Source organism: Tupaia chinensis, unplaced genomic scaffold (assembly GCF_000334495.1).
Source record: "Tupaia chinensis unplaced genomic scaffold, TupChi_1.0 Scaffold144099_1, whole genome shotgun sequence".
NCBI lineage: Eukaryota > Metazoa > Chordata > Mammalia > Scandentia > Tupaiidae > Tupaia > Tupaia belangeri.
Genome location: NW_006203953.1, coordinates 1,309,448 through 1,321,160, shown reverse-complemented (window position 1 = coordinate 1,321,160; position 11,713 = coordinate 1,309,448). Strand labels below are relative to the sequence as shown.

Sequence of the window (11,713 nt, the reverse complement as noted above, 5' to 3'; positions counted from 1 at the left end):
AGAGAGAGAGAGAGAGAGAACAAGAGAAAGGAGGAGACGGGTGCCCCTGCAGGGTCTCTGGATGCCATGATCCATCCCTTAGAGTCCCAATCAGGCAAGATTAGCATGTTCAGGTCGACCTCAGAATCAAAGCTGGTCCTCCCATACAGCTTCAGTATTGAGTATTGTGCAGAGTTGCCCTACCGGCGTGCCATCATGGTAGAGCCAGAAAGTATGCCTTTTTAATTTGCCTTATAGGGAGTCACAACCATAATCCTTCTTTTGCAATGCTTTATTGGACTTCTAGAATTCAATTTAAATTAATTCTCCCAATATTTTCCAAGCATATATGGACCCTGTGCAGTGGACTCTAGGGAAGGACATTAGCCAGCCTCAGCCACCATTAGCCAGCCTCAGGTGATGAGCACAGGCATGCCCTGCATGCTCAAGGAGGTCTCTGGACTGGACTCAGCCACCTTCTACTATGCATCCGCCTTGGCAAAATTCCAAACTTAGTTTGAGCAACTGCTCGCCAGAGAGACAGAGAGACAGGGAAACAGAAAGCAAGAAATCACCTCCCAGGAGGTGACAATGTGTTCCTGCCTCGTCAGTCTTCTGGAAAGCTGCTGGCATTTCTCAACTGTGGCCACATCATCTGAGTCTCTGCGTATGTGGTCATGTTGCCTCCTTCTCTACCGTGTGTCAAATCTTCTCCATGCCTCTTTCCACAAGGACACTTGTGTGTAGGACATAGTGAATAACTTCAGATCACCTCAATTCAAGATCCTCAACTCAATCCAGCTGCAAAGACCCTTCTTCCACATCAAACAACATTTAGAAGTTCCTGGATTTGGAGCCAGCAGGCAGCAGAGTAGTTAAGGCACTGGACTCCCACATGGTTGACCGTGGTTAAAGTCCCAAACCCAATGACTTGAAACTCATGGCAGGCACATGTATGTGCATGTCCCAAATCCTGAGAGGAGAATGGAGGAAAAAGGATTGAGGTGTGGCCATTCCCCCTAGGGGGTGATTTCTTGCTTTCTGTCTCTGGCGAGCACATGCACCCTATAGCAAAAAATCTCTAAAAGGAAAAAAAAAATGTTCCAGGACTAAAACTAAAGTCTTTGGTGTCATTCTTTAGTCCACTATAATGGGTAAAGAAGGAAATCCTAAGAATGAAGGCGTAAGGGCCTATCGTTATGTGAGGCATGATATCAGTGAGAGAAAAGGAATATTGGGTCACAAAATGACAATTTTTTTTTTTGGAGAGGTTTTTGTCATAAGGTGTGTGCACTCGCCAGACAGACAGAGAGAGACAGAGAGACAGAAAGCGAGAAATCACCCCCCAGAGGGGATGGCCACACCGCAATCCCTTCTCCTCCATTGTCCTCTTGGGATCTTGGCCACACACACGCACGCACCCGGCATGAGTTTTAAGCCACCGGATCTGGGACTCAAACCGCAGTCGATTGCATGGGAGTCCAGCGACATAGCCATTATGCTAACTGCTGGTCCCACGAAATGACAATTTTAGTCCATTAAGTTGGTGAGAATGGTGAACTGGTTAAACACACACTCCTAACTCAGAGCAGTCTTATAATCTTGCTTCCTAGAAATGTATTCTATATTTATTCTAAAATGAATATTAGTTCAGCATTTTACTATTGTATTATTGTACTTAATATTTGAGATTAGTCTGTTTCTTTTTCAATTAAGTTATGGACTTTTCAAGTTTGCTGCTTCAGGTTTTCATTCCTCACTCATTCATAACTTTACTCAGTACATATTTATTGAGTCAACAACATGGACCATGTGCTATGTTCTAAGGATGCAAAGGTGAGGAAAAATAATTCTTGCCTCCGAAGAATATCTAACTCGATTGACGCAGACACTCAATACCCAGTGACTGAAGGATATACCAAGAAATTACAAAAAATGAATGAGGGAAAAAATGAATTAAAGCAGGAGTTTGTTTTGGTGCAAACATGATTTGAAATCCATGCGTAGTTTTTTTGTTTTTTTTTAACATTTTGCATGTACTGCAAACTTTGTAAAGGCCCTTTGTACAACAGACTGTGGGTATAATCTAATCATGCTCTCATGGGGATGACCATTTTCACTGGATTTTTTTGAAGGCGTGGGGGTTTTATGAGACACCATGAGAGGGGAGAGAATTCCAGGCAGCTGGAACATTGTGAGAAAGAGAAAGACTTGCTAAGCCTTACAGGTCAGCTATGGGCAGCTCCAGTCACCCAGAGTATGAGAAAGAGCTGGTGGTAGGAGATTAAGGTAGAAAGGCGGACAGGAAAAGACCATGGAAGACCATGTTCTTCATGATGGGAATGAATCCTGACTGAAACACTGCAAGGCAAACCTTAAATCATTACCTCATTTTATGGTGGCTAGTGGTACCGATTTATTGATATCAGAATTTTCTCCTCTCTTAAGAAATAAACCAACCCTCCATAGAAGGTGTGACCCCGATCGTCTGTCTACTTTGTAGAGTTATGCTTTGGCTTTGATCATTTCCCTAACGTTGTGCAGTATCATCTATTTACAAGCCACGATGGCACACCAGACATTCACTAGGTTGGTACTCAAATGTTACGTTAGGGAAATTTTCTGAAATATTCTCTCTCATACTTGAAAATATTTAGTAGCATGCATGGGTGCATTTCAGAGGCAAATTACCATGTGTACATTTCATAGATAATACGCATGCCTTTTTTGTTTCCTGTGCTAACTAGACATGGGTTCATAAAATTGTATTTTCTCCTGGGGTGGCTAAAGATATTACTAATGCTGCCCACTGATTCAGGAGCTGCATTTCTGAATTCATTGCTCTGTAGGCCATCAGGTTACCAGGGACTTCAGGGAAAACGGGTGGAAATCAGGATTTTATAGACAGGAAGAAGAAAGAGCACACATTATCAAGCATATTGGCTGGGCTGGGCTGTGATTCGAGTGAGCCTGGTTTTTAAATCAGAGTTCTGACATTGGCTGCTCCTGTGGCTTCGTAGAAGTCAGTGTACCTCCCTGAGCATCACTTCCCTCTCTGACCATGAGAATGGTCATGCAGTATGTGTCCCTCACCAATGTACACACAGAGGCAGACGGTGTGAGGAATCCACAAGGCTGTACAGTCCCTGGGGATGGTGACCCCAGTCCTCTTCTACTAGCTGTGGACCCAGTGGAACAGTAAATACAATGGTTCCATGAACTCAAAGTCACAGAAATGTGTGGACAGTGAACAAAGAACAGGGAGTTCACAGCTGTGCAAGTGTATAGACAATGGAGAAGGGTGGACCATGTCTTATCCAGGTGAAGGGAAGCTCTCCCCGACAGAACACCAACTGCTGCCTAGGGTTCCAGTGAGCAGTCAGTGAGAGTTCACTGAAGTATTTGCGCTGGCTTACTATATGTTAGCCAGTATAAAAACAGTATGCAGGGACCAGCATTTAGCGTAATGGCTATGTCGCTGGACTCCCCTGTAGTCAACTGCAGGTCGAGTCCGGGACCCAGTGGTTTAAACTCATGCCGGGCATGTGTGCTTGAATGCCCAAGATCCCAAGAGGAGAATGAAGGAGAAGGGACTGTGGTGTGGCCGTCCTCCTCAGGGGGTGATTTCTCACTTTCTATCTCTCTCTCTCTGTCTTTCTGGCAAGTGCATGTGCCCTAGAGCAAGGACCTCTCAAAAAAATATGCAAATATTTTTTCATTTCTAAGTATTTTATTAAATAAATTTTAGCTATTGGAAGAACTCAGTCCTGGGATTGGCAGGTGGCATGGTGGTTAAAGATGGTGGATTCCCACAGGGTAGACCTCAGTTTGAGTCCTGAGCGGCTTGTTTCCTCACTTTCCTTCTCTTTCTCTCTCTCTCTCTCTGTGTCTCTCTGGTCAAATTAAAATAATAAGAGTAATAACGAATGGAATTAAATAAATAAATAAATAAATAATTCTTTAAAAAAAGAACTCAGTCATTTCCATCTTTATCTTTGTATTTATCATTCTATATCATTGCTTATTCCTTCATCTTAAGTGTTAGAGGTCTTTGTTGGAGCCTCCAGGCTGACATTCTGTGGCAACCATGCACAATGCCTGTTCATGAAATGTAGATAGAGCCAGGGGCACTGGGGTTTGAACATGCAGTTTGTCACTCCACGTCTATGAGAACTTTACAATTGATGAACTTCCTTCAGTCAGACTCCTTCGTTGTAAAGGAGGGGTGTGGGTTTGTGTTCCCTTGTGAGTGTGCTGCGGGGCTCTGTCTGAACGTGCTAGCATGCACCACACAAACTCCAGCCTTCACACTCTCAATTTGTCCATTTCCTTCCCAGTGTAGACGCCCTGTCCAGCCTACTCCACCGTGGCTCAGGTTATTAAGCAAGACACTATTTCTTTAATGCCTTCAGTGTGGTGTATTCCGCCTAAAAAATGAACACCTGCTGTGCTTTTTCTACCTTTTATATAATCAACTGTAATAAGGATTCCACAGTCGGTATTCAGCTGACAATTTTGTTAATGATGAATGAAGCTTATGAAAAACTAGCTCAACGCTTTCTTAATGGGAGGATTGGTTTCCTGTAGAGTTAATGGGCAGCAAAACTTGTTAATTCTGCAGGCATTTCTCAGAGACCCAGACTGCAAAGAAGTCTTTCAATAGAGGCATGTATGTATATAAAACTTACCTCTGACAGACAAAATGGACTAAGCAGTGTTTGCCTATGTGTGTCTGTGTGTGGATGGAGCATAGTGATTCTGAAAATAACACTCAGTTTACAGGATTACAACTCAGGGAATTGGCTAACACATGATGTGTCTTAGTTAAGAAAAAATGAAAGAAAAGAAGGAAGGAAGAAAGAGAAAGAAAGACCTACGGAAGTAGGTCTTAGACTGGACATAGTCTATGTCTTCATGATTAAGGGAGCCAGATGCCACATGGCCAGTTTGTGGTTTGACTCCCTGCCCCAATGACTTGGAAAACATGCTGGATGTGTAAGCATGTGTGACCAAGATCCTGACAGGTGCAGAAATGGAGGAGAAAGGATTGTGGCATGACCATCCCCCTTGGAGATGTCTTTTCTCCTCCCTCTGTTTCTTTCTCTCTCTGGTAAGCACACGTGGCCAGTGGTCAAAACCAAAAGTTCTGGGACCAGCAGTTAGCATAATGGCTATGTCGCTGGACTCCCAAGTAGTCGACCATGGTTCTCATCCAGGACCCTGTGGCTTAAAACTCACGCCAGGCGCGTGTGCGTGCATGCCCAAGATCCAGAGAGGAGAATGGAGAAGGTGATGTGTCTTAGTTAAGAAAAAATGAAAGAAAAGAAGGAAGGAAGAAAGAGAAAGAAAGACCTACGGAAGTAGGTCTTAGACTGGACATAGTCTATGTCTTCATGATTAAGGGAGCCAGATGCCACATGGCCAGTTTGTGGTTTGACTCCCTGCCCCAATGACTTGGAAAACATGCTGGATGTGTAAGCATGTGTGACCAAGATCCTGACAGGTGCAGAAATGGAGGAGAAAGGATTGTGGCATGACCATCCCCCTTGGAGATGTCTTTTCTCCTCCCTCTGTTTCTTTCTCTCTCTGGTAAGCACACGTGGCCAGTGGTCAAAACCAAAAGTTCTGGGACCAGCAGTTAGCATAATGGCTATGTCGCTGGACTCCCAAGTAGTCGACCATGGTTCTCATCCAGGACCCTGTGGCTTAAAACTCACGCCAGGCGCGTGTGCGTGCATGCCCAAGATCCAGAGAGGAGAATGGAGAAGGGATTGCGGCGTGGCCACCTCCCCTGGGGGGTTGATTTCTCTCTTTGTGTCTCTCTCTGTTTGTCTGGCGAGTGCACACGCCCTATAACAAAAACCTCTTAAAAAAAAAAAATAAGAACCAAAAGAAGTTCTTAGAAAATAGATATTATGATAAAACTATGCATGGATTTCAAATTTTTCTGCAGCAAAATTAACTTGTATTTTAGTTGTTTTTCCAAAAATTTTAAAAGCAAGTTATCATTTTCTGATATTTATTATCACTAAATTTTACAGATGCAATTTTTTTTCATAAGGACAATCACTAGGTGATTCATTAAAATCTGAAATCATCCATGATCTCTAAGACTAAGAGCTTGAGAGTTGGAATGGAACCATACAACCTTCAGTTTGATCAATCCATTTCAATCACAAAATCATATTGTTTGTCAAGGGTTTAAATTTTCATAGAAATTTTTCATAGATTGCTTCTCAGCCTTTTGCCTAAGATCAAGCAGAGAAATTTTTTCACAGAGTGTCAATAGAGTTGTCCTATGGGTTTTCATTCCTCAAATAAGGAAATTACCCCCAGAAAGACTAACCTGCTATTAGCCTTGGACTAGTTATGTGGTAGATTGGCTGATAATGCTTGGCTCTCTCTGTTTGGTTTTTCCCTGGAGAGCGTGCTTTCAAATGCACTCCAAAAGAATGAATGTCTATTTACATGTCTGACTCATCCTCTTTGGAAGAACAATTTTTGTGTGCAGGATGGGGGTGTTGGGGAGTGGAATTTGAGACAGCACAACATTGTTTCAGATCAAGTCCTAATTAAATGTTGGTTAAGTGAATGAACTGAAGAACTACAAAGATTCCAATTTTCTTTTGCTCCCTTAAACAGTGCAAAGAATCAGATGGGTAGGATTATTGAGTTCACTGCTTTTCTCCATAGCAGCAGAAACCTTGTTCAAAAAAGGAATGCTAGCCCTAGTCAAGGAAAAGTTCATTAGTATTTAGAGAAAATGTTCCCTGCAGTAAGAGAGGATTGAATCTGTGTCATCCACAAGCGTCTGGTCAATTAAGCACCGGACTCCAGGGTGGACTGATGAAGCTCTTAACCTTGAGAGATGATGGGGGAATATTATGTTTCATGCTTAAATTAGTGCAGAGGAAAGTTAAATGACCCAGGCCAGACTAACAATGAATACATTCTTCATTCATTCATGTAATGGATACTTAATGCAAGGCCACTATTGGCTGGATGCGGGATATATATAAAAACATTGCAAAATAGAATTCATGATCTAAAAATGGCCATCATCTTTTAAGTGGGACAGATACATAAGCTCTTAATTATAATATGAAATTATTCAGCAATGTTGCCTTTTCCAAAGTCTTGCAGTCTACAGAGAAGGAAGCATTTTTCTTTCTAAATAAATGGGATATAGAGTGTAGGAAGGAGGAAAGAAGAGAGAAAGAGTGAGAGAAAGAAAGAGGTATTTTTGACAGGGTCTTGCCATAGTCCTCTAGCCCCAGCCTCTAGGTAGCTGGGGCTGCAGGTATGTTCCATGGTACCCAGCCTGTTTAGATCACGCTGGGAATCAAACCTGGAGCTCCTACACAGCCACAGTCACCACATTGGTGTCCCCTCACTGTGCTGCCCACAACTGGATCTGGTTTGTTTATTTATTTGAGGACAGTATATATTTGGTTCTTGGTAAAGTCATGATGTGTTTTCCTATGCCAAAATGCATGAACAGACAGCCCAATGTTTAAAGAATATGCTCAACTAATGAAGAATTTTACCAACAAAAGGAATGGAAGAAGCCTTACGCATATATTGTGAAACAAGGATTGAGCCTTCAGGTATTTCTGACACCTAAATTTTCTGAACTGTGTGGTTCATGGTGAAACAGACGTTATACTGAAATTTTCAGTCAACACTGATTCTGTGCCAAGGACTGTACTTGGTGAAGACATGAAATATAATGAAGGAAATGTCCAGAAAGGGAGGCAGTCATGTGCAGGAAGAATTTATGTAGAAGAACAGGGTCTCGCTTCTCTCTCTCTCTCTCTCTCTCTCTCTCTCTCTCTCTCTCTCTATATATATATATATATATATATATATATTTTTTTTTTTCCTTAAAAAGTTATACAATAAATATTTCAGGCTTTGTGGTCCATCCAGCTTCTATTCCCTTACTCAGCTCTACACTGGTGACATAAAAGAAGCCGTAGATATCATGTAACTAGATTGGCATTCCATGTTCCAATAAAACTTTATTTACAAAAACTGGCAACAAGAAAGGTTTGGCCTAGAAACTGTGGTTTGACAATCCTTAAGGAAGAGGCTTAATAACTTCACAATAGGGGCAAGAAATGAGCAAATCTGATTACTCATAATGAATAGTTTAAAAAAACAAATACTCGAAATGTTTTCCTAACGAAGAAATTCAAATGAAAACATTACGGCATTAATTTTCTCCGTTCAGATAGGTCAAAGATGGAAAAGAATGCCAAAGCCAGAAATTGACCAATTCTTCTAGAAAGCCACCTAGCAGAAGGTACAATAAAAGTTTAAAAGATAGAATGCACTGAGTTCTTGCCAGGACTATACTTTGCTCAACGCAATATGTGTGGCGTTTTCCTGCAGGGTTATAACCATTATGTGAACGGTATTATCTATTTTACAAAAGAAGAAAGTGCGACTCCAGCTTGCTCTGTCTCTTGGTCACTTAGTAAGCAGCAGATGCAGCTTTTGAACCTACACAATCTGCATGGAGCCTTCAAATCGTTGTGATAACTGATTCCAGAAATGCGTTCATCTGTGTCCTCCTTTTATCACAGCAATTCCTTGGGCAGGAATTTATCTGAAGAAAATAAGAAATGTGCACATGATTTAAGTGCGAACATGAGAAACTCTGTAAATATCTAGCAACAAGCAATGGAGTAACTAAAGAATGATCCATCCATACAATGAAATATAATATAGCTTTGAGAAGAGTGAGGTTAAATTGTGGGTGTAGACATGAAATGGTGGCCATGAAGAGGTCAAATGAAAAAGTGGAGAATGCCATAATATTTATCCTATGAACCTAAACACATATAATTCATTTCTACTATATAATAGACATGCAGATATACAGTGTGAGGGCTTGAGAGATACGCAACCCATTCATACAGTTGGTTATTCAGGGGTGTCGAAATTCACCTTGTCTCTATTCGTGTCTGTATACATTTAAGCAAACATGCCTGAATAATTTTTTTTTTTACTAGTTTGAAATAGTTCCATCTAGGGGAAAAATAGAAATCAACTTTGTTTTCCATCATCATTATTCCCTTGGACTCCAATTCGTGTCTGGAGTGTTCTGTCCTCTGTCGAATCCCATTTCAATGGCCACTTGCTGCACGGGCTACATTGGAGAGCAATCTTCGTGTACTCTTGCTTACAGCCATTTTATTCCCAGCTGAAAGCTGCAGCAGAGCAGCTCGAACATTACACTCCATCCTGAGCAGCTCTGCTTTTCGGTTTCACTCACTGTGGTGCAACATCATTTCCGTCTTCCCTTGTGCTTGGTGGGCTAACGGGTGAGGCGATAGAGCTGAATTGTCCCTTGCCATCTTCTGGTTTGGAAATTGTGATTATTGCAAGTGACATTGAGCAAGTGGCATCCTTTTACTTTTCTAATTCTTAAAGACTTCAGAAAGAGTGCTGTTGAACTCAAAAGAGGTTTCAAACCAGTTACTAATTCCTTTGGCAATGCTAAAAATGATGTATAGAGGCTGACTTTACCCCGGGACATGACAGAATAAATGAAGAAGAATGCTCTGTAAGCCCAGTACAAAAAAGCAGTTAAGTGTGTGTCAATTTTAGCTGCATACTCAAAACACCTGGAAAACTTCTAGAGAATTCTGGGGATCCCCATACCCACAGAATATGATTTTATTACTCTGGGAAATTTCTCAGGTAATTGGTTGAAAATCAGTGTCCTAACGCCTTCCTTTTGAGGATTATCTTTTGGATGAGACATTTTAGAGAACAAATGTCAGTTTTCTGATGAGCCAGTCTCATCTTCAGGAGCAGAAACATCACTGGAGGGTCTGCTTTATCTGTGTTCTCAACCTATGCCCCTTTCATTTGGATTTAATGAAACGCTGAAAAAACTTTGCATTTGAAAGATATTAGCTCTCCTTTTAGTTTCCTTTACTTACCTATTTATCAGACGATACCTTATTTCCAGACTAATTAAGGCTGCAGTGGCACATCTGTTGGTACAGAATAAGGCACTTTCCTGATAATTTGATTGAAATTCTTACTTATTAGCTATGGGGAATGTATCACTTAAGCATGTCTTCATGTTGCTGAAAGATGGCATGCATTCTATTGTTATTTTGAGTTTTGCTTCAATTTGATCACCATTATCAAAATTCAGGACTAGAGTCATTGAGATCTGTTAGATTCTGCATTGGCCTCAGAGATGTTACGGTAATGTTTTTCACAAAAGCATACACTTCCTTCCTGATTTTGGACTTTTTCCTCTGTTTCCGCTTCTCTACTACCAAAATTAAAAAGCTAAGATAGGAACCCAAAAGGAATAGGTCTTACATTTTCTATAACCCAAAGATACAAATTGTCTTTCTGAAAGTAATCGATTTTGTTATTCTACCAATAATCAGAACACAGTTCTTGGCTTCTAAAAAGAATGTCATGAACACTGCCTTCCCACATTATAAATAGGGAAACACTTCTTTTTGTTAAACTACATTTGTGTAAGTCATTATCATAAGTAACTTAGTACTTTGACAAGCACAAGATTTTAACACAAAAACAACTCCAACTCTCCAACTCGAATTTTAATGCCATTCTTTTCTATCAAAACAGTGAGCACTTTGTTTTCCATTGGTAAGGCCTCTTTTTTCTGTTATCCAAGTTACCTGGAGCTCATCATGGGTGCTGTCAGTAACGTCCATCTTTCTCCAGTTAACCCTTCTGACTGTCCCACAGCCCAACAGCATGTTATATTCTCATTCCAGAAAAAAATAGGAGATTTCTGTCCTGTTCCAACAAAACACAGTCAGTGAGTTCATATAACTGCCAAACCAGTGCTTTTCAACGTGGAATCCTCCGACCAGCAGTATCAGCCTCACCGGAGATGATAGGGAGGTGTTAGAAAAGCCAACTTCTGAGCCCTACCCCAGACATAGTGAATCAAAAAATCTGAGACTTATTCCCAGCATCCTCAATGTTGATGGGATTTCCGAGTGGTGCTGCCACATGATGAAGTTTGAGAACTACTATTCTCTGGACTAGGAATTCTTGAAAATGGGAGTCATGTCTGTCTCATCATTCCTGAATCCCTGATGTGTAGCAGAGGGAGTGATGAATGAGTAGTTGGAGGAGTCTGGAGTGCTTTAGCCAAAGCTGAAAGCTAACTGATAGCAGGTACTTGCTGATTCTAGTAAGATAGATGACGGCAAGAAATAAGGATGAGGTCATTTGGGGCTTTCGTGAATGTAATAAAAAAAAATTAGCTTGTAAGTTCTGTAGGTACACCAAACAATAATTTAGGGTCTAAAATTGTTAGTGTGAGTCTTATCTCAAACCATATTGTTTTTTAGAAGTTTATTTATGTTTTCTTCATTATAGAGAGCATGCAAGAATGATAAAGAGAGATAGAAGTTTATTTATGTTTTCTTCATTATAGATATTATGCAAGAATGATAAAGAGAGAGGAAAAAAAGAAAGGCAGAGAGAGAGAGAAGCAACTTTGACAAGTTCTCTTTATGCCATGATCCCCTTCTCCCATCCCTCCAGCCTCCAGCTTGTTAGGATCTTGGGCACAAGTGTGCACCCAAAGTGTTTGAGGTTAGCTGGGCTGGGTATCTAAATCTGTGTCCTGTGGCTTCCTACAGTGCAGTTCAATATGCTACAGACTGTGGCAACCTACGCTGGGTAACCATATCATTTTAAAGGGCTGATTTGTATTGATATT

General features: G+C 41.0%; 1 pseudogene; it reads right to left on the bottom strand.

Moving 5' to 3' along the window:
• LOC114005607 (MIT domain-containing protein 1-like) overlaps positions 1–9,378 on the bottom strand; it is a 14,443-nt pseudogene extending 5,065 nt beyond the window's left edge.
• Positions 9,379–11,713: the final 2,335 nt, after the last annotated feature.